The sequence below is a fragment of the Kogia breviceps genome, chromosome 5 (genome assembly GCF_026419965.1).
Source record: "Kogia breviceps isolate mKogBre1 chromosome 5, mKogBre1 haplotype 1, whole genome shotgun sequence".
Lineage (NCBI taxonomy): Eukaryota > Metazoa > Chordata > Mammalia > Artiodactyla > Physeteridae > Kogia > Kogia breviceps.
In genome coordinates, this window is record NC_081314.1 from 39,165,351 (window position 1) to 39,184,586 (window position 19,236).

The following is a 19,236-nucleotide window of genomic DNA, read 5'->3' on the forward strand; positions in this document are numbered from 1 at the left end:
GTCTTTGTAGTTTTATTTCATTTTTAAATATGACTGACAATCCCCTGAATCAACTTGCAGAGAATCCAAGGTTGAAATGGGGATTTATCTTCTGGCTGTTTCCTCAGCCCTGTGGCCTTTGAATTACAGTTTGATTTTCAGCCTGTGGGGACTTGCTACTGTGTGTGTGTGCATCATAAATTCAGGGGAGCTGGATTTAAAATTCCAGCCTACAGAGTCATGGAGGCTGAACATGTGTCAGAGAGTCTATGTGGCTGCTTTGAATCAAACTAGACAATCATAATCGAGTCCAACAGGCTTAATTAAGTGAAAGAGCTTCTTATTTTTTTAAAGAGAGAAAAGAAACAAAGAATGACTTCACAGGCAAATCCAACTCATCCACAAACAGTCTTTCAAAGGATCTGTGGCTCTCTTGAGCCAGCCCTTCCCTAGATAACACGGCTTCTCTCTGTTCCCGGCAGTTCAGGTGTGCTGTGTTTGTTTGTTTTGTTTTGTTTTTTTCAGGTGTGCTATTTATGCATCAAAACTGCATGATGCATTGATCACTGCAGACATGTTGGAGCATTACAGCCCCCTTCCCCGCCCCCAGATGCTCCAAGGCATTTTGTATTTAGCTGAGCAGACTGCGTGCATGGGTCAGGAGCTAGTTAGTCTGTGACAAACCATGCTCAGAAGGAATGGCTTGAAACCACAGCCTTTTTATTTATTTATTTTTAACTTTTTATTTTATATCGGAGTACAGTTGATTCACAGCGTCGTGTTCGTTTCAGGTGTGCAGCAAAGTGGTTCAGTTATACGTATACACACATCTATTCTTTCTCAGATTCTTTTCCTATTTAGGTGGTTACATCATATTGAGCAGAGTTCCCTGTGCTGTACCGGAGGTCCTTGTTGTTGAAACCACAACTGTTAATTTGGCTTACGACTCATGGGCCGGTGCTCTCGGCCAGGTTCCTCTGGGGGTTTCATGTGGTCCTAGCCGTGCTCCACACGGACCAGGTCCCCCGCAGGTTAGCTGGTGGGCTCTGCTTCTGAGGGTGCTGCCGGTTGGTGGGGGACTTCTCATCTCGTCAGGCTGGCCCCAGTTATTTTCAGGCAGGGTTCTAAAAGAGAGAGTCGGGCTACTCCTCCGGAGGCTCGGAAGGGACACACTCGTGCTTCTCACACATTCCAGAGCAGGTCAGAAGGCCAGTCCGTACTCAACAGGTAAGAACATAAACTCAACTTCTTAGCAGGAGGAGCTGCTAAGTCACAAGATAAGAGGCGGGAATACAGGGGGAGGACAGCTGGGGCCGTTTTTGCATTCGGTCTCCCGCCCAGCACATCTGATGGCCTGGGAACACAGAGTGAACCAGGACCTGGGACCCGGGACTCTAGCTGCACCTCACACACAGCCTGGCACATCCTAGGTGCTGAAAGATACAGCTTGAAGAAACGTCTGAGTGTCAGCCCCTCAAAGAAATTATGTGAGGTTTCCTTCCTTTCTGAACCATTTGAATAAACATGAATTTGTTTACAGGGTGAGGCCGGTTTGGAGTTCATTACAGCCTTAGGAATATCTCTTCCTCTGGGGTTGTGTTGGTTTGAAAGGAATGCCCCTTCTTCCAGTAGCATCAGATATGGTGGTCAAGGAAGAGAACGCGGCAACCAGTTGGCAGCTGGATAAAAAGCAAAGCATCTGTGCATCTAATTACTGCTTTATTATTGGTAACCCCTCACTGAACCTACTTAAATTTATCCTGAGATCTGGGAAGGTTTCAGCAGAATCCCAGTTCACTCCGTCCATTTGTTGTGCAATCTATAAATAAATCATTTTCTAGTGCTCATTTGGAAGTTAAATGAAAAGACACTCCTTTATTTAAAAAAACTTTGTCATCTCATGACCAGAAACCTTAATGAGGGACGTTATAACTCAGTTTACCTGCTCCTTTTATGTCCTGGGAAAAGAAATTATCCAGCGTGTCTTCTCGTGCCAGATCCCAAGCCCTACCTACATATTAAGCAGTTTCACACTCTGTAAAGTACAAACTGTTTTAGTCACCTCTTAGTCAGCTAATTCCCTGACCTCTTGTTTTAATTTGGGATTCTGTCTCTTTTTAGGAAAAACCCCAACAAAAACAAAACCCGGAGCAGCACAAGCAACTTTGATGAACTTGGTAAAGCTGTTCAGAGTCCTATTGGGGTGTACCTTTTTTTTTTTTTTTTTTTTTGTGGTACGCGGGCCTCTCACTGCTGTGGCCTCTCCCGTTGCGGAGCACAGGCTCCGGACGCGCAGGCTCAGCGGCCATGGCTCACGGGCCCAGCTGCTCCGCGGCATGTGGGATCCTCCCGGACCGGGGCACGAACCCACGTCCCCTGCATCGGCAAGCGGACCCTCAACCACTGCGCCACCAGGGAAGCCCCAGGGGTGTACCTTTTTAATAAAGAACTATAAGCCCAATAAAGTCAGATGAGCTTGCCAACCAGTTGTCCGACTAAAGGGTTTTCGAACTATGGGTGGGTCTCTGAAAATGTGGACTGCCTTTCCCCCTCGTTGTTGAGAAAGACTGGTCTGCATTTTGGCTTGCTGGGAAAACGTGACAAAATTCATAGAACTGAAAAACATGAGAAAGCAAACTATAATGTGATAGCCAAAGGAAAAAATACATAACTTTTAAAAAAATTAAATATACCTTTTGTTATCATTTTAAAACTTACCAACACAATGCAGAATTTATTGTATAAAAAATAGAACATTAAAATAACCATAGTTCTAGCCTGGGAGAAAAACCCCTGTTAAACCTTTCTATTAGTATATGCATATTGTTATTTTTGGTGGTTTTTTACAAGGATATAATTTTATGTTGTATAGTGGTTTTAACTTTCTTTTTAAATTTAATAATCTTTCATGACCAAAATTTAAACAACTGCATAGTTTTTATGGCTATGCCATTAATGTTGTGGTTTACGGTTATATCATAATATATTTCATGAATCCCCTGTTGTACAATTGAGGTGTTCTCAATGTTTCTCTACTATAAATAATGCTTTAATAAATAGCCTTTATGTTTATCTCTGATAATTTACTTAGGATAAATTAGTAGAAGTGGAATTTCTAAGTCAATGGCTCTGTACATTTTTAAGGCTTAAACAAATTGCCAAGATGCCCTCTAAAAGAGGTATAATAATGTAAGCTCTGTTAGTCTGTAAAGAGTTAGTATTATTGAAGACTATCTGTTAGAACTCTCTCCCTGTGATTATGAGGTAATGAATCAAGAAACAACTTCTCTTCAGGAATTCTGCCTGTCTTTAGTTTGATTGTTTATAATGGGCCCCAGGCATGATACCATTTTGGGCTACCAGCGGATACACCATGGGCCCCCAGTTGACCTATAAGGTCTGGCCCATCCTTTGGCTGGAGATCAAAGATCACTTCTCTGGGCTGGGAGCCCCTGCTGTAAAGTAGGATTCCCAAACAGAACCCAATTTACATCTTTAAAAAGGAGTATCCACAGAAGCTTCCGCCTGTCATGACCAGAATGACCGTATTGACTATTGTTTGGGGAAGAGAACATTCTGTTTCCCTAGGGACCAAGCGGCAGTATCAACCTCAGAATTTAATGAATGGATTGTGGGCTACCTCTGGGAACGGCCAGTGGCTGCTGTGTTGACACAGCATCACCATGGCATCGTAACCACTAGCTGTACCATAGTGATGTCCTGTTAGGGCATTTCCAGCTAAACAGGACAAATGGCAAATTTTTATAGGGGACAAAGGGTACTTAAAATGAACACGTGGTGTAGTTAGCTAAGAAGGTTTAATGATATAAAGTAATAAAGCTGATTTTCAGGTGTCTTTAAGAGATAGTCTCATTGCTCATAGCTAGAATTTATGCACAGTTTTGGCCTTTATCCTATTTACATTTCCATTTTTGTAGCTTTCAAAGAGTGTGGAATCTAGAGTGAGAATATCAGGATTTGAATCCTAGCTAGGCTACTTGCTAGTTTTGTGACCTTGGGCAAGCATCTTTCATTCTCTGTGTCGCTCTCTTTTCTCAATTGGAAGAATGGAGATAGTAATACCACCTACCATCTAATATTGTTGTGAGGATAAAATGAGTTACTATAGAGCATATACTTGGCACATAGCAAGTGGTATATCTGCTTAGTTATTGTTTGTACTGTCATGAACTTATTATAATTACTTTTGCACACAGTCATGTAACATTGGTTATAATCTCAGTATTCCTTCTTGTAATGTTCTTTCAGCAATTCCCTATTCCTTTGTGCCCAAATCAACACTGCCTCTTTCCTTCAAGCCTCAGGTCAAGACCCAGCCATTGCTTGGAACCTCCCCTGATTACCTAGTACAGGAGTTGTTACAAATTGATTCTGTAAAGAGCCAGACAGTAAATAGTTTAGGCTTCAAAGGCCATATGGTTTCTGTTACAGCTACTCAACTCTGCCATTGCTGCATGAAAGGAGCCATAGACAATATGTAAATGAATAGGCATGGCTATGTTCCAATTAAACTTTATTTATAAAAACAAGCAGTGGACCATGTTTGGCCCTTGGGCCTAGTTTCCTGACCTCTGCAAAAGTACATGGTGATATGTCCTGTTTTTAGTTTCTAAAACTCAGAAGCTGATGGCCCAAAGCATTCATGCCAAAGGTGGCAGCAGATGTTTCTGGTGGACTGTGGGCCTAAGACGGCTGCTTCCCATCCCTGCCTGCCTGGGCTCCATGGCAACAGCTTCAGGACCACTCTCCCTATCAGTTGTTCCTCCACCTCTCATTCCTGCTCAGCTCCCACCTCCTACCGTCCAAAGCCAGAAATTAGCAATTTCCTTATAAGTGAGCTACTTCCAGAAACACCTGGCTCCTTACTTTGGAGAGATTTGTGGGGTGTATTTTATGATCTTCCATATCAGCTTTTCCTGCCTAACAAAAAGCTCTAATGCTTGTTGGCTTAAAACAAATGACACTTACTATTTGTTACAATTCTGCGCAGAGCTTCTTGTCCGGGCTGGCTTGGCTTCGGCCAGGTGGGCCTAGGATGGCCTCACACGCATGACCAGGGCCCTGACAGGATGACTGGACCCTCTCCTCATGTTGCTGCTCCTAGCCTGTGAACCTAGCCTGCATTTGTTCATGTGGTGGTGGGCAGGTTCCCATCAGTAAGACAGGACAGGCACCAGTGTGCAAACCTCTGGTTACATCACATTTGCTAATGTCCCATTGGCCCAGCGTGGTTAAGCCTGGATTCAGTGGGTAGAGAAGGAACACCACCTCTTATGGGGAAAAGTGGCAGAGTCACCCTGCAAAAGGGTGAGGATGCCAGAGCCGACATTTGATGACATACCTTCTTGTATTATGCCCTGATTTTGTGCAGAATTCTCTTCTAACAACTGTATTCCAGGGCCACAGTGCTGGGTGCCAGAGATACAGCAGTGGATGTGACAGACAGGTTCCTTCTGGAACAAGGGCAGAAGACAGGCAAACAATTTAGGGTTGGAAGAAAATGAATAGGATGGTCTGGTAAAGAATAACAGAGGTGGACCTGATTTGATAGGGAGGCAGGAGAGAGAGCTCATGGCTGCAAAGAAGCTGGCTGTGTAATGGGGTATTTTAGGTCAGAAACTGAACTTGGATTCTAGAGCTGTTTCTTCCCTTCTTTGTTGTGTCCAACTTCTCTGGGCTTCAACAAATCTGTGAAACTAAAACAAATCCACAAGTTTTTAGGGTTTTTTTTAACATCTTTATTGGAGTATAACTGTTTTACAACAGTGTGTTAGTTTCTCCTTTACAACAAAGTGAATCAGTTATACATATACATATGTTCCCATATCTCTTCCCTCTTGCATCACCCTCCCACCCTCCTTATCCCACCCCTCTAGGTGGTCACAGAGCACAGAGGTGATCCCTCTGTGCTATGCGGCAGCTTCCCACTAGCTATCTAATTTACATTTGGTAGTGTGAATATGTCCCTGCCACTCTCTCACTTTCTCACAGCTTACCCTTCCCCCTCCCCGTATCCTCAAGTCCATGCTCTAGTAGGTCTGTGTTTTATTCCCGTCCTACCACTAATCTCTTCATGACATTTTTTTTCTTAGATTCCATATATATGTGTTAGCATACGGTATTTGTTTTTCAGATCCACAAGTTTGAACCCTGTCCTACGCCAAATGCAATCACTACAACAGTGAACCCACTAAGTGCACTGATTTCTTGTTAGGAATAGCTTGTGTGGAGTGGGAGTCCCTGGTGTTTACAAGTCTGGAGTGAGTTGGGGGGGAGGAAAAAACGCTCTTGTTGGATACCTTCTCTGTACCAGGCATGGGGACATTTTATACTCATATTTCATTTAATTCTCACAACAGCCCTCCAGGGGGTTAGGCTTTATGATCACCATTTTAAACATGAGAAAACTGAGGTTCAGAGAGGTTAAGGAACTTGGCCAAGGTCACACAGCTGGATTTCAATCCTCCTCTGTTTGGAAAATTCCTCACTGCTTCAGCCACACTGAAACAGTGGATAGGAAGCAGTGGTGTGTTGTGTTCCCGTTTGGGGGTTTCATGGGGCAACAGATGAAAAACAAAAACAGGTGGGAGCATACTTCAGAAGAGAAACAACCCTATTGTCTTGATCATTTCATAAAAGAAATGACATCTTACATCAATAAGTAAAAGAAGGAAGAGCTTGCAAGGCAGTCTTCCCCAAGGTGGGACAGTTAACACATGGGCTCCACCCATGGGCACACTCCCAAATGGTGCTGAGTCCTTGTTCTCTCCGCTTTGCCCTTGGTGGGTGGAAACTTCCCATCTCTGAGCCAGCGCCCAGCCCACGTGGGAAGCCCATGAGGCACAGCGGGATGCTTGACTGTGGTCACGCTGGTAGCCTGCTATTTAAAGCAGCCTTGAAGAGTGTAAACTCCACCAGCCCCCTCAGTCCCTCAGGGCTCATTTCATCCATTTTCTTATCTGCCTTTGTTTTCCTTGCCTCTGAAGAAGGAGGCTCTCATCTCCAGGACAGCGTTCGGCCGCTGGGCTGGTTTGGGGTTTTTTTCCTGGCAGACAGCAAGTAGTATGCTCAGTACAAAGAGTTTTGCAATCAGGAAGATGGATGTCTGCACTTAATTTTAGAACCCCTATTAAATACTATAAACGTGCTTGGTGATTTTATTTGACCGAGACCATTTAAGATGACATTGTTTTTTTGTTTTTAATCAGCATCCATAAACATGAACATTATGCTCTGTTTGGAGTTGCTTCTGCTTAGGGGTTTGCTGCAAGATCCAATCCCAAGAACAATATAACACACTAAAGACAGTAACAAAAACAAGACAATGTCTGCATGCTGTAGTAGCTAAAGCTGAATTATGAAGCCTGCCATCTAGTTCATTATTTCAGTCCTTGAACCAAAAAGAGTAGGTCCCCTCATAGGCCCAAAGAACTGTCCTCCTTTATAAAACTGGCCAACAATGGAGAACTTATTTATTCTCTCATTGATCAGACATTTACTAAACACCTTCAATGAGACAGGCTCTAGGTACAGAAATTAAAAGTTTTTATGTATTTTGTTCACAGTGTTGTGTCCCAGTGTTTAGAAAGTACATAGAACAGTGCCTGTTAAATAATAGGTACATAGTAGATATTTACTGAATGAGAATCCTCTCATTCAGTGAGTGTAAGTACAGGCAAGGAGAAAACAGTGCATGTGCCATGTGCTGGGATACTTGAAGTTGCAGGGCTTGATGGGTGCAAAGAAGGAGACTCTCATCCCTCTGACACTTCCAGGGAAGGCTTTACAGAAGAGGTGGTTTTATGGATGTGTGAGCATTTTCCAGATGAGGCAGAGGAGAGGAGGGTTCCAGGAAAAAATTAAAGACTAATCTGAAAACAAGGGAAGTTGGGATAGTCCCCGTGAAGAATTGCATGGAAATATGGAAACTTACCCCTTCTCTTAAGGTTGGTTTTGCACAGCCCTGTGTAGGCATCAGGGGATCAGCGGGCATTAAGGATGCTCAGAAGGACTCACTGCTGTGTTTCCTCAGAGCAGCCTTCTTTGGCACCCTCATTAGGTCCTTCTCTTTCACGTGTTCTCTTGTTCGCCTTTGTAGCACTTAACCCAGCTGTAATGAACTTTTTTTTTTTTTTTGCGCTACGCGCAGCCTCAGCAGCCATGGCTCACGGGCCCAGCCGCTCCGCGGTGTGTGGGATCTTCCCGGACCGGGGCACGAACCCGTGTCCCCTGCATCGGCAGGCGGACTCTCAACCACTGCGCCACCAGGGAAGCCCTAACTTATTTTAAAATTAATTTTTATTGGAGTGTAGTTGATTTACAGTGTTGTATTAGTTTCTGCTGTACAGCAAAGTGAATCAGTTATACATATACACATATCTGCTCTTTTTTAGATTCTTTCCCCATAGAGGCCATTACAGAATACTGAGTAGGGTTCCCTGTGCTATACAGTAGGTCCTTGTTAGTTATCTATTTTATACATAGTAGTGTGTATATGTCAGTCCCAATCTCCCAATTTACCCCTCCCCTCCCTTGCTTCTTGGTGACCATAAGTTTGTTTTTTACATCTCTGACTCTGTTTCTGTTTTGTTTTTGGGGGGGTTAAATAAATTTATTTATTTACTTATTTATTTTTGGCTGTGTTGGGTCTCCGTTTCTGTGCGAGGGCTTTCTCTAGTTGCGACGAGAGGGGGCCCCTCTTCATCACAGTGCGCGGGCCTCTCACTGTCACGGCCTCTCCCGTTGCAGAGCACAGGCTCCAGACGCGTAGGCTCAGTAGTTGTGGCTCGCGGGCTTAGTTGCTCTGCGGCATGTGGGATCTTCCTAGACCAGGGCTCGAACACGTGTCCCCTGCATTGGCAGGTAGATTCTTAACCACTGCGCCACCAGGGAAGCCTCTCTGCTTTTGTTTTGTAAATAAGTTCACTTGTATCATTTTTTTTAGGTTCCACATAAAATCGATATCATATGATATCTGTCTTTCTCTGACTGACTTCACTCAGTATGACAGTCTCTAGGTCCATCCATATCACTGCAAATGGCATTATTTTGTTCTTTTTTGTGGCTGAGTCATGTGATTAAGTTATTATTATGGAGCTGTTTGTTTACTCCCAGCCTCCTCTGTCGCACTGTAAACTGCAGGAAGACTGGGGCTGGTCTCTTGTCTGAGCTTTATTACCAATGCCTAGCATAGTGCTCTGTGCATAGTAGGGCCTGAATAAGTGTTTTTAATCATAAATTGATCTAATTCTATAGTAATTAATATAGTAATAAGTGATATGTAATAAATCAGATTTAATTCTACGGTAATGCACATAGTGGTATAATTTTATATATTCTAATTATATACTGAATTGCATCTAAATATATAGGGTTTGTGATTATATATTCATGGACATTTTTATGAAATTTGTAAACAGGACAAGGCCTTGGGTGGCCAAAATCCAGCTCATTTCCTTAGTAATTTCTGCTTTTCACCTCAAGGTTAGCCCTTCACTGCAAATGATATGTTCTTTTTGATACCGTCTTTAAGCGAACTCTTAAGGATTAGCAACTAGATCGATATACTCAGAAATACTGTGGGCTCTTAGTGCTTTAAAAGAAATAAGAATCTCAACATCTAGAATCTACCTTCATATCTGGAAACATCAAGACAGCTGAAATGACAGTCTGGCTATTTCTAGTTTTAGTTCCTACAGAAGGAGAAAACACTTCTGCTGCTGGACAAATGTTGTTCTAACTTGAGAAATCATTTTGGATTGAAAAAGCAGGAAAAATCTGTCTTTTTTTTCCTTCTGATATAGGAGTAAACAGGAAGTGGAGGGTGAATTCTGAATTCTCCTGCAGTCCTGTATTTTTTCTCCCATGTTGGCTGATTGAGAATAGTTTATTTAATTTGGTGGTTTTACGTGATTTATAAATTTTTTAACAGTTACAAGTTCATAAATGCTTGTTTAAATTACTTTGCCTGCTTGTTCTTTAAAAATATCTAGAACACTCTCATTTGCTGTTTTTTTTAAACAAGCTTCAAGTCTGTAATTTTTGGTAAAGCTTTCTGCGTTTGTCATACAGTAGAGAAACAAGCTCCGATATTCATAATTAACCTGTTGACTTGATAATGGCTTACTCCCAATGATATCCCAAGTGTATGTTTCAAGGAGTTTTGGTCAATGAAAAAAATTAGCAAAAAATCAACAATGTTTCTGACTTAAAGCAAGTGTGGAGCCACCAGGGTTTGGGGGGGATGCGAAATAAGTTACTTTTACAAAATTCCTAGAGACCATCATCTAAAAATGAATTGTGACAATGTATTACAATTTCACCAAACAAAAACAAGAATGTATTTTTGTCAGAGAAATAAAAGTATATGGTTTGGGGTTTCCTGAGAGTGATAGAAATTATGACAGAAAATCATTTCTGTTTAAATAGATTTTACACCATCGTAAGTTATGATTTAGTTACTTTGGGGAGATGAGTGTTTCCACCATCTCCCTAAACCTTTTACTGGAGAGGTTAAATAGGGAGCTTTCAATTCTATATTCCCTTCTCCTGGTTGAAGTATTGGAAAGAAGTCATGAGGAGTGGAATCACCTGGCAAGGGCAGTCCTGTTTTGTTTTGTTTTTTAATTTAATTTTTATTTTATATTGGGGTATAGTTGATTTACAGTGTTGTGTTGGTTTCAGGTGTACAGCAGAGTCATTCAGTTATACATATACAAGTATCTATTCTTTTTCAGATTCATTTCCCATATAAATTATTACAGAGTACTGAGCAGAGTTCCCTGGCCTCTATAGCAGGTCCTTGCTGGTTATCTATATATCGTAGTGTGTGTATGTTAATCCCCAACTCCTATTTTATCCCCTCTCCACCTTTCCCCTTTGGTAACAAGGGCGCTCCTGTTTCGCCAGCCCCTGTATTGCTCTTCCCGAGGGCAAGGCTGTGCATCCCTTGTCTGCCCTCTCTGTATGGTTGCCTCTCTCCTCACCTGCAGACCTGTATAAAACTACAGAAACAGGAAAAATACATCACACTTATACTGCCTCTAAGGGTTTCTAAAGCACTTGGACTTTATGGAATTCAATTCAGCTGAGCTTTGCTGCAGTTAGGAAAAAGCCCTCCAAAATGTGCCATGTTCGGTACAGAATTTCTTCGTCAGGTAACCGTTCAAGGCCTGTGCCCCCCGCTGGTCCCTCCTCTCTCGCACACCGTGAGTAGGAAGGCAGGCTGCTCCCTGTGTGCTACAACTCAGCATCCACTAGGCCCTTAGCTGCATCTGATTCCTGCTGGCAGACTGGGAAGGAGAACACAGGGGAGGGGAAAGCCAGTCCTGTGGGGCACAGAGCACTGTCAGGACCCGGTCGCAGCACCAAGCCAGCTGCAGGAGATGGAGTCTAGCCATGAGCTTGGGGACAGACCAATGGTTAGCGATAGGAAAGCAATCGTGAATTTAGTGGAGAGCTGAGGGTTCCTGCCTTAGGTGTTTCATTTGATCCTCATAAAAATTAGAGAAGTAGGTGGAAGAGGTTTTTTTTTTACTTCCATGTCACGGGTGAGAAAAACGCACCAATCTACCATTCACATCCTCGATTTGGAATCTGTTGCTGATCCTGACACGGTTACTGTGGAAACCAGCAAGGGTACATTATACTATTGTTCCCGTAATTTTCCCTGAATCTCATCAAACTATCTTTTCAAGTCTATTATCCTAAACATCTTCATTCCCTAGTATGTTCGGTTTTGACGTTTTGAGAGACTGGGAAGGCCTTCCCCAGTAGAGGGAGGCCTTTATCAGGGGTTCGACTGCAGTATCAGCCCACAAGCCAGAAATCACATGTAGCCAGAATGACCCCAGAAAACCCCTTCGGCAAGCAGACGGCTGGAGATGGACACACGGCTCCCATGAAGGCAGAAAAGCCACTTCTTCCTCCAGCTTTGGAAGATTGCTAGCCCTTCTGTGGAGTGTGAGATAGTTGTTTTCTGTTTTCGTGTTGTACCAAAAATATGCGTCCTTAAGCACAAGAGTTATACGAGCACAACACAACGCTCGCAGCACGGAAATCACACATCTCGCTAGCCATTTCCTTGTTTTTTTTTTTTTGGTTCAGTATTTTTCTGCTTCAGAAAGGTGGCTAGATATGTCCAATGGATAAGCAATGCCAGAATGGGGGAAAGTTATGTTCCCTGGACCCTAGAACTCATCCCTGAAAAATATCTAGAAAGGGGGATAAAAATCTGCGTGCATCTCCTGCCCGCACAATGCTCGCATTGTCTGGGGTGCAGGGGAAAGGCTGGGTTCTGGCAGCCCTGCCCCATTAGAGCCTTGTTCCTTGTTGCATATTGAAAAGATGACATTCCTTTGCTAGCAATGTCCTGCCCGGATTTCTGGCACCAGTTCTGTGGCCGGCACTGTCGCCTGGGGCATTTTTGTTTGGGTTGGTTTTGTTTTATTTCAAAAGCAGCAAAGTGCAGGCTGCATAAGTGTACAAGGTGGAACTGTTTTTATAGAGCTTGTCGTCAGACTTCTCAGTACAGTCAAGGTGGCCTGTCTGCCAGGGTGTCTGCTTCCTATTCACTCGTGTCAAAATGTGAGAAGGCACATACAGTAAATTTAACTTATTGGCTTGTTCTCAGGTGTTGCTGAGACAGCCCTTGGGTTTTAATGTGGGCCCCCTTCTCCCTCTCAGGATTTCATGTAATGCTCCATTTATAAAAGAGATCAGTGGATTTGCAGAGTAAATATTCCAATAAGGAAAAGCAAAATCTTCAGTGACCCTCTCAGTTCTGCTTCCATGGAGGCTTTTTCTGTGACTGGAAAAAAAAAAAAAAACCTTTATATTGGCTGCAGCTCTGAACTGGAGCATGTAAAATGTACTTCTCAGGGTCTGTGAGCCTTAAAATAATGAGCGATGGAAAAATGTGAGGTAGGTCAGTGAGGGGGAGAAAACTTTGGTTTTATAAAGGATTTTCATGGTTAAACAAATTTGGAGAAACTAGAATGATCAAACAACGTGAGTTCTCCTCTGTGCTTTTGAATCTGAAAATAGCAGCATTCTCAGTACACAACACCACCATTCATACGGGCTGGAAAGTCCCCAAATCATGAAAATTATCCTGATTAGTCAAACCCAGCGGGGATCATCTGACTGCTCCTTAGGGAAATGAGAATTTCAGCGTGGATCTCACTTCTGCATTTTGTACTCAAACTGTAGACAAGCTCTGCTGCATCTGGGGACTTTGGAGTGTGGGCACACTTTCAGCCAAGAAATACTTTTGAAGGCTGCTGCCCTTGTTTACATTACTCCTCATTAACATAAAGAATTAGTCTCAGAATAATAGAATTTTGAGGAGGGCATTTTTTTTTCATATTTATTGGTTTCCACAGGCATGTCCTGCTGTTTTAGATGCTCCTTCAACTGGTTGGTCCCCTAAGTTAGAAAATGTATAGACCCAGTCAGTACTCCATGAGGTGTCTTTTGATGGCTTCTATTCCACTTGAATGCACAATATATCATGTTTATGATCTCATCAAAAACACTATGCTAAAATGCTTGAATAGCTCTTAGTACATTTGTTGAATTGAACTGTGATAGAAAAACTATGACAGTTATTAGTCCAATGCCAGAAGTTATGGGAGAGGGTATTAGAAATCGATTCCACTAATTCTGGTTTTTTGCCCCCAAATGGAATCAAATGTAAAATTCCTCATGCATTTGTATTTTGGTCTTAAATTATTTCCTGCTTTAAGAGTTAGGTGGGAAATATGTTCTATTTAAGTGAGTATTTGGTGCTAATTCTTGCCTGTTGACCGAAAATTTGAGCCTCATGTATATATTATACATACAGATATAGAACTTATTTCTGTAAATATTTGTGGCAGGTAGGATTCTGCACAAAATTGTGAATTATATCAAAGCTTAAAAGGGTCTAATTGTCACCACTAGATATATTTGGTTTTATACCCAAATAATGAAGTTATTTCTTTCACTGCACCCACGTGTGGGATGTTTGCACAGGGTTAATATCATGAAACCGGTGTTTTAAGAAACCTAAAAGAGTTTTTTTTGTTGTTGTTGTTTGTTTGTTTGTTTGTTTTTTTGTAGTACGCGGGCCTCTCACTGCTGTGACCTCTCCCGCTGTGGAGCACAGGCTCCGGACGCGCAGGCCCAGCGGCCATGGCCCACGGGCCCAGCCGCTCTACGGCACGTGGGATCCTCCCAGACCGGGGCACGAACCCATGCCCCCTGCATCGGCAGGCGGACTCCCAACCACTGTGCCACCAGGGAAGCCCAAGAGTATTTTTTAATTAGTAAATCTAGATCAGCATTCCTTTACTCTTTGATTCTGTACCATCCATCTTATTCTTTATGAGCCCTGGGCCGCAGAAATAGTATTTCTGGGACTTCCCTGGTGGTGCAGTGGTTAGGACTCTGCGCTTCCACTGCAGAGGGCCCGGGTTTGATCCCTGGTTGGGGAACTAAGATCCTGCAAGCCACATGGCACAGCCAGAAAAAAAGAAGAAAGAAAGAAATAGTATTCCTGTTCTGTACAATGCACACTATTAGAAATAAGAGTATTGGAGGAGAGATGAGGATGGTGACCTCGGAGGAGCTCACCTGTGCCTCTGTTACATCCAGGTGGGTGGGCCACTGTCAGTTACTTTAGCCACGCCCCCGCAACACAGGTGGAAACTAGAGGAGAGTGATGTTTACGTATTTTAGCAACTTATTTTATTTTACGTATTTATTTTTAAATATTTTTAATTAATTTATTTCTTTTGGCTGTGTTGGGTCTTCATTGCTGCGTGCGGGCTTTCTCTAGTTCCGGCGAGCGGGGCTACTCTTTGTTGCGGTGCACGGGCTTCTCATTGTGGTGGCTTCTCTTGTTTCAGAGCACGGGCTCTAGGCGCACAGGATTCAGTAGCTGCAGCACGCGGGCTCAGTAGTTGTGGCTCGCGGGCTCTAGAGCGCAGGCTCAGTAGTTGTGGCGCACGGGCTTAGTTGCTCCGCGGCATGTGGGATCTTCCCGGACCAGGGCTCGAACCCGTGTCCCCTGCGTTGGCAGGCGGATTCTTAACCACTGCGCCACCAGGGAAGCCCCTAGAAACTTATTTTAAAATATTAAAGCTGAAATTCCTACAAGGACATATAAAAATAATGTAAATAAAACAGAAAAAAATGATTTAGGTACATTTGTGAAACTCCCTATATTTGTAACACTTGTTTCTTTTTCTTCATGCTGCCTGGGAGCAGGAAGTGTTGTGGGTAGATGTGGTTCTGAGGCCCTGCTGGGATGCAGGCCACCTGTCTTCTCCCATCACGAAGGTCCTCTGTCTTATGGCCCTACCGAATCCAGTGGAAGGAAATGCAGCCCTATTATGTGTCCAGGAGAAGGAGGGTGGGTAGTGTTGGTAGCATCGCTAGTGTTCACCCCTCGGCTTTGAGAACTGCCACCACCGTTTCTTTTCCATAGTCGTGCGGTTCTCAGTGTGGTTGCCTCATACATATGGTTGGTATGTCTGGCTGTGTTCCCACGCAGTGGAGGATGTGTTCCCTGCCCATCTGTATCACACACTACTGGGCCCTTGGGAAGGGGTTTGTGTAAAACCCCTTGGGTAAAAACACTCCATCTTGTCTGTGCCTTCTATTTTTTTAATGCCCTTCTTCTCTGCCAAAAATGTTTCCAAGTCCCTTAAGCGTACTTCCCAGGATAGATTTAGGAACAAATTTACGTCACACCCAAAGTTGCCTCTCTCTGGACTGAATTTGGTTTTACCATATCTGTCATTTTACTTTTCAGTAATCTCCCTGCCTCTCTGGGAAACTCCCCACATTGAAGGGCAGATGCTCTCCCTGTCTTTATATGAGAGACCCAGTCCTGGACCTACAGCTGTCCCTTTCTGTGAAATCACCACGTCTTCAGTGTGGCCTGTTGAGTCTTGGTTGAATTGAAGCAACGGCAGCCATCCTGACGTGCCAGGGTTGCTGTAGTGGAGCAGAACTCCCTCTGTGGCACTTACTACTATTTGAGATCATTTCATTAATTGTCCACTTATTCACTGGTCTTCTCTTCCATTACTGTATGAATACCCTGAGATAGGGACTTCGTAAGTCTTGTCCTCTCCTGTATTTCCAGTGCCTACGACAGAGCTCGGCATGATGTAGGCACTCTGTAGATGTTCGTTGAACGATTCTATAATAAACAAAATTGGAAGCGAGAAAGAAAAACCAACCAGGATTAGAGTACAGTTGTGCCCCGTGGTTGTGTTAGCCCCTGCCCTGTAATAACTTGGACCGAAGGGGCAGAGGAACAGAGGTTTCAGGTAATGCTGACTGAGTGTGTCCTAGCAGACAGGAAAGGAAGAGTGACAGTTTTAGGAGGCATCCTCACCCATTGCGTTTTCATTTTCGGGAGGAGCGTTCTCCCCTGAGCACTAGGACCATGCAGGGGTGTCCACCCCCCTGTCCTGCTGTCTCTGCCTTGCCACCCTCTACCACACTGCTCCTGGCCTGGAACAGATGATGTAAGAGCAACACCTGGGCTCAGATTCCCACCTCATGAGATAGATGGTGTGTTCATATCTGCCAAGGGTGACTGTTTTCTTATCAATTATTAAGGTCGCTTCTTAGCCTCACATTGAACTGGTTTTGAATTTCAAATATTGGTCATTTCCCGTTCGTCATATACACCAGTGAGATAACAGATGCCTTCGTTGCATTATGAAAAATCCTGTGATTACTAACAAGTACGGGGCATACCACAGTGAGGATTTATGAATACAGTATCTCCTTCCTTTATATAACACATTTATTGTGTAGGTAAGACAGAGAGGGGAGAATCCCTTCTTCCTTAGGGTTTAATTTCTAAAATAAGTGCATGCAGTTAAAATTGCATAGGGTTAAAGTGACACTTAATCATCCAAACAGTGTGTTCCAGTTACCAGTGCTGCATAGCAAGCCATTGCAAATGTTAGAGGCATAAAACGACATTTCTTGTTTTGCTCACAGACTTTGTGGATCAGGAATGTAGCCAGGACACGGTGGGGATGGCTTGTCTGGGCCTCCACTGAGAAGACAGCGTCTTCAGTGCCTGAGGTCTAGGAGCTGGAACCCTTTGAAGGCAGCTTCAGTTTTGCATCTGGTGATTGGTGCTGCTTGTTGCCTAGGACCTTGGCCGGGGCTCTGGCGCAGAGCCCTGACACAGAACTTCTTAGTGCGGCTTGAGCTTCCTCACAAGAAGGTGATCTCAGAGTAATCAGACGTATTACATGGTGGCTCAGAGGTCCCGAAGACAAGGGGGAAGCCCGGCGTCCTCTTATTCCTACTCTTGGAAGTCCCAAGTGTCCCTTCTGTCAAATTCTGCTGGTTATAGCAGTCACAAACTCACCCAGATTCAGGGGAGGGGACATAACACCCTCCTCTCGTGGCGGTAGAGCCCAGGTCAGTTGAGAAGAGCATCTGGGATGGAGGTCTCCCCTGTGACTATCCTGGGGAAATCCAGCCTGCTGCAACCTGGGGTCTGGTCTGAACCACAGTTAGATGGCTCTCTCTCCAGTTGAAGAAGCCAGGTGAAGTAGGTGGCTTGTTCTTAGGAGCCTGTTGTCGGAAAAGGATGCATCTTTATGCACTAAGAAGACTCATGGCTGACTTTGAAAAAGGGGACCCCAGAGAGGCTAGGGCCCCGTGGGTTCCATCACCAATCTTGCACTTCAGGGCATGCACCCCCTGAGCTCAACGGCAGGTTGGTGTTTGGCTGCCACCCACCTTGAAGCTGCTGTGAGCGGGTTCGTACTTCACAGGTAACTAAGAAAAATTATGTATACTTAGGGTGTACATAATGTCTGTGTCAACAGAGAGACGAAAAAAAGTAATCCAGAAGGTCCAAGTGAGACCCAGCTCCGCCAGCTTCCTAGAAACAGGCTGCCTGCTCACCGCCCTGCCCTCCCGGGCTGTGTCAAGTCGTACGATTATTATCTTATTGATTCTAGGCGACTGAATGAATTTTGCTTTTATAAGTGTGGGCTCTAATGTGAGATGTTCTCGTCCCTGCGCTTCCCGAGCTCCCTGCCAAGAGAGTTATTTATTCCTCGCTGGGCGTGCTATGCCTGTGCATGGTCAGGGTGCTGAACTCCCATTGACTTCAGCTGAAATCCTCTTGGCCTCAGTTTGGAAGTTGTCTGTGGGCCTTTAATTACACCCTCTGGCAAATGAGAAGGAGCACTTGAAACATGCATAAATTCTGTACATATTTCCAAGGCTGGGCTGTTTAAAAAATGCTGTCTGTCTTTCTTCTTCTTCTTTTTTTTTTTTTTTTTTTTCTTCTTTGAACTTGGACATGAATTTTTTGTAAAGTACAGCATGTCAAGGGAAGGGCAGTGAGAAAATATGCAGGGGTATTTACTTAAAAATTACTCAGCGTGTCCATCATGGTGTGTTCACTGGTTTTAGGGTGGTATACCGTATAATGAGATGAGAGGGGTTTTACTTTATGTTAAATGGCTGCTTTAAAAGAATCTCAACTTTGCTGTGCATAGTCTTATGCAATCCATGCCCCTCTCTGACCATAGTTTTTATTTTCCTTTTTTACATTTCCCAATAGATTACATTTGTTCCTATTTCAAATTTAAACACGAAACTGTGAAATATGCTGAATTTTGTTTGAATCCTTATAAGTAACTGAGTTCTCACAGTGACTTTTTCAAGTATCAAATGTCATGGGTTTTAAGGAGATCTGTAGAGTGCTGAACGGTTTCTGATGGCTTTTAACTGTGAAGCAGAATTGTGAGATCTTGGAAATCTGCAGGTCCCTTACTTGGCTTCATGGGGTTACCGCCTACCAAGCCTGAGCTACCTCTGTAAAGGAGGCTGGACTACCCTGACTGCAGAATTCGCAGGCTGTGTTAATTGCAGTGTATGTTTCCACCCCTCCACTGCTGGACATTTTAAAGAAGCCACATGGAAGTGACATAGACTGATCTGACTTCCTCTCCCTACCCCCTTCATGCATTACCAGCAGTGCAGCGACCAGGGAGCTGGTAAAGAACTTTAATGGCCCACATACTGACCATATTCCTGAATCGCAAATGGTTGGTTGTATTCTTTGGAAAAGAGAGATTTGTATACTTCGCAGCAAGCTCAGTCTTGGTGAGATGGAATATTGCAGTCCTGTGGTTCCTGCATCCCCTCAGCCTGAGCTAGTGATTTCCTCTGGCCTGGGAGTCATATCACCCAATTTGCAGG

At 43.8% G+C, this 19,236-nt stretch overlaps 1 protein-coding gene across 4 annotated transcripts in view; it reads left to right on the plus strand.

Annotated features, from left to right (window-relative positions):
* RARB (retinoic acid receptor beta) overlaps positions 1-19,236 on the plus strand; it is a 432,877-nt gene that overhangs the window by 279,819 nt on the left and 133,822 nt on the right. The gene's annotated exons all lie outside the window — the stretch shown is intronic.